Source organism: Benincasa hispida, chromosome 9 (assembly GCF_027475165.1).
Source record: "Benincasa hispida cultivar pf3 chromosome 9, pf3_genome.v1.1, whole genome shotgun sequence".
Taxonomy (NCBI): Eukaryota; Viridiplantae; Streptophyta; class Magnoliopsida; order Cucurbitales; family Cucurbitaceae; genus Benincasa; species Benincasa hispida.
Window position 1 is genome coordinate 22,073,341 of NC_143486.1, and position 4,720 is coordinate 22,078,060.

A 4,720-nucleotide genomic window follows, 5' to 3' on the forward strand; every position below is an offset into this window, starting at 1 on the left:
TACATCATACTGTAAAATTACCGGCATGCTTAAAGAGTAACAAACAAGAGAACAAGGAAGCTTACCAATTGAAGAACCTTTCTTCAGCAAAGCTCGTTCTCTCCAAGTGAATAGGCTTCTCTCGCTCTCATTGGAACGTTCGTTCAGCAACACCCGATCGTCTACCACGAACGGTCTTCACACGAACAGAAGGAAGATGGGGACGACATCACCACTTGGAACCCTTAATATTCTCGATGTGAGAATCTAAAAAGTGGGCTCTGTTCGGATTTGGTAGAGGGAAGGAGGAATGAAGATCGTATACAACGATCAAGCAAGTGGGAGAAGACTACATCTATCGCATAGACTAAATGCTTGATCGTTTAGACGAAGTACACGATCGTGTAGGAAATAGGCAGCGATCGTCTATACAATCATTTCATAATTGCTCGGGCACTAAGCGATCATTTAAGAAAAGGTAGGCAATCATTTAGAAGATGGCGCGCACGTGTAAACGATCGTGTAGTAAACTCGAGCTATCATATAGTCTCTGATTTTACTAAGCGATGGGCAACAAACACTTTGTGAGCAATTAACCGTGATCATTTGCAAAATGAAAACAATTTTTATTTTATTCTTCAGTTATGAAAACCGAATGGAACTTCGCACTAACGCACAATTAGGTAGAAAACGGCGTGCACAATTATCCCATAATTTCTAAAATATAATCATATTATATTCATTAACCTATAGTTTAATCTCACATATCAACTATAGTGTTTTCTCCTCTATTAGATATAAATCATATTTATATCCAATTTTCCTCAAATTAATGTATCTCATAAAGTCAATCATATCAAATATAATTAACCATTTCAATCATATCATATATAATTGAACTCCCTCTTATCAATTTGAATATTTCAAACTGACCAAAAAACTAATTCTCAACTTGAATCTATTGAGCTACCAAGGGGACCTTATGGACCTATGGCTCAAAGCTCCAATGGTACGTGAATAGCTGACTAAACTCTTTAGCCACAAGATCCACCATCTGTTAACTGCCAGGCATTCCACTAAAGACCGACAGTTGAACTCTCGTTACCACAAATATATTTCTGTATCCATTGGATATAACCAATCAACAGTACGATAACCCTTCACAGATGTTCGTAAGTACAACTGGGCCAATTTACTGTTTTGCCCCTGTAGTTACATCTAACTCCTTAAGTACCATCAATCCATCTAATGAACAATACAACATAGTCCTACTATGTGTGGACACCTCTTGGCCATGAGAAGGTGTATGGTGCCACATCGTTCAAGCCTCGGGATCTGCCATAAAGGGAGCAATCTATCTATTTATCCTTACTTCAGGGAAGGAGTGAATTCCATCTTGTGTAGCTGAGTTCCCAGCTCCCAAATTAGACAAATCCCCAAAGTGATAGGTTTGAATCGGCGACCTGACCACTTGCACTCGTGCAAATCAAAGGACCACTCTTAAAGGCAGGAGTTCCCAACTCACTCAAGATTGAGGTCATGTTATCTATGGTCATCCTAGTGAAGTGAATTCTCTGTCATGAACGCCGTTATATAACGAGACGTTAACACTTTGTGGTTAGGTCTTATACAAACTCTTTATATAGGATGCCCCTACTCGCATGTCTCCACACTAATGATCAGGATCAGACCATCTGTAGCAAGTCACAACACTTGTAACTATTCCATAAAGTGGGTCGCATCCGTAGCATTACCAGGATAAGGTTTCCCTCCTATATCCATATACTACAGACCCTTTTGGTTATCACATAAGACGTGATCTATTTATATGTCACCACATACATGCTTAAGTTACATAATGACAACCGGGGATTTTAGTTTATTAGTTTGTGGTAAAACAAATAAAACATCCAATGTGCAAAGTCAAGCAGTGAAGAAGATATCATATATTATACATCACAAGCATTCGTACAAACTGTGTTTACAAACTACAAGACACAAGACTTTAGGGCATCATCCCCAACAGCATCAACAGAAGTACCAAAATACTAAACACCTTATCCCCAATTCTAAAAATACACACTGTCATCAATTTGAGAAATTATGAGTAGAAGGAAACAGAAAACTTCCCTAGAGGGTGGATAAGGGAATATGGCTCCTCTCAAACAAGCATCCCCAACTCAAAAGCCTAACAAAACAAGAAGCTTGGAGATATTAAGATAAAAAACAGAGACAAATTATAAAAAAATAAAATTTAACTATGAAAGCAATAAAAATCTAAAGTTTTGCTGCCTCCAGGAAGTGCAAATTTTTAACGACGGTTGCTCGACCATATTTGGCTCTATTCAAATGTAAATTGGTGAATCCAGCCGATAAGCGGGATCAAAACAATCCAGAGAATCCCCTTCATGAAAAACTTTCGATCGATGTCCATTAACTATGAATGATTTGCCAGTCTCGAAACTTTGAATTTTCACTACACCATTAGAATAAACATCAATAATAGAAAAAGAACCTAACCATTTGGAACGAAGTTTACCTGCCATAAGCTTTAATTTAGAATTATAGAGGAGCACTTTATAGTCAAATGGAATTATTTTGTTCATTCCTTGTAGATATGAGAATTCTTGAATGATTCCAACCTCATCTCCTCAAGTTCCTGAATCTGTAAAAGTCTAGTCTCACCCAATGCCTTAGGGTCCCAGTTACACGGGCAGGCATGATGATTTATCTCCACAGGGAGGTGGCAAACCTTACCATAGATAATCTTATAAGGAGATATCCCTATAGGTGTCTTGAAGGTTATAGGGTAGGCCCATAATGGATCATCTAGCCTCAGGCTCCAACCCTTCCTGCAAGGATTCACAACTTTCTCTAAGATAGATTTTACCTCTCTATTTGAAACTTTCGTCTGACCGTTCGTTTAAGGATGGTAAGGGGTGACAACGTAGTGCTGCATGCCATATTTCTTTAAGAGAGTTGCTATAACCTTGTTATAGAAATGTGTTCCCCGGTCATTGATCATTGCGCATGGAAAACTAAACTTGCTAAGTATGTGAGATCTTAAAAATCTTGCAACCACCTTAGAATCATCATTAATAGTGACATTTGCTTCCACCCATTTGGAAACATAGTCCACAAAAAGAAGAATATATATCTTACAAATAACTATAGGGACTTGGGATATTTCATTTCTATAGGATAAGCCTCCAGACTTCTGATATCTCTCACATGTTTTACAATAGAAATATGCATCCCTAAAAAGTGCACTCCAATACAATCTTGAATCTAACACCTTTTTATCTGTGCACTTAGAACTAAAGTGCCCCCCACATGCATGTTCATGACAAAAAGCTAAATAGAGAGAAACTCGTCATTAGGAACACACCGTTTAACTATCTGGTCAGCACAAAATTTCCAAAGATATGGATCCTCCCAAACATAATATTTAACCTCACTTTTCAGTTTTGTGTCATGATGTTTGTTGAGGTCAAAAGGAACTTCACATGTGACAAGATAATTAACGAGATCAACATACCATGGAGTCATGGAGATGCCATCAACCTGGAGCAAAGCCTGATTAGGGAAATCTCCATCAGATGGTAAGCATTCCTCTCCTTCCACTACCAAAAAGCTGTCGAGACTTTCAATTCGATCAAATAGTTATTCTGTTTCCTACTTTAATTGCGTAGTATTAAGGTAGTAATGGTTTGATCCTTAGAGAGCTGGTCAATTTTCCTACTAAATTATTTGTTGTAAGTAACCAGGGGGTTTGATGAGTTGGTTTTGATTGCGAGAAATTTTATTAAAAACAGTAACGGTTGGACACAAATTTGATGCAGAGTAAATTGAAACTATCATTGAAACAAAGCCTAGCTTGGGGTAAATTAAATTTAATCCTAATTTGCTACTTGATCATTGATTAATCAGAAAGCACCTTGAAATTTATTTGATTTTTAACTTAGCCGATCACTTCTAGAAAATCTAGAAGGAAGTCCAATTGATCAAATTAATTCTTACACCTTAGGGAAAAGCCTCCTAAACATGCAAACTAATTAGCATTAAGGTCTAGGACAATTGATAAGACGAACAAGATAATTAGGAACAATCCAATTATCCTAAGCTAGATAGAAGAATGTTGTTTGATTGGAAAAGCCAAATCAAAATGCAACTCTAACTTAATTTTCGTTACTTGGCGATCTAAGAACTTAACAATTACGGATTAGGTGTAAACTTATAACTGTGAATTAAACACGCTTGACTAATTTGTCAGATTATCTCAAACACATTTAATCAATTAAATAAAAGCAAGGACAAGATTCAATAAACAATCAAAATTTTAAGACGACAAATCTTCACAATCTCATGAGATAACAAATCAAGATATAAATCCTAGTACTTTAGCCTTGATACCTGTTAGAACCAATAAAATAATGATCTAGAGAGATCTCAATTTAGTAGGAAAGAAGAAATTTGGAGAGGATGCCAAAAGGTAGGGAGAATTTTGCTCAAAATCATGCGTGTCAAGTGTGGGTGGCTAGGTTAATTTAAATGATTTTTGTCGCAACATTATTGCAACGCTAGGGTCAAGTATTGCAACGCTACCCTCAACTCATTTGATCCCCAAGCACACTTGTCTTCTCCGTCAAAGTACGTAGCGTAACTACGATTGATGTAGCATTGCAACGCTCTGAGAATAAGTGCTTTTATGTCTTCATCATAAGGCACCAACGCAATTCAA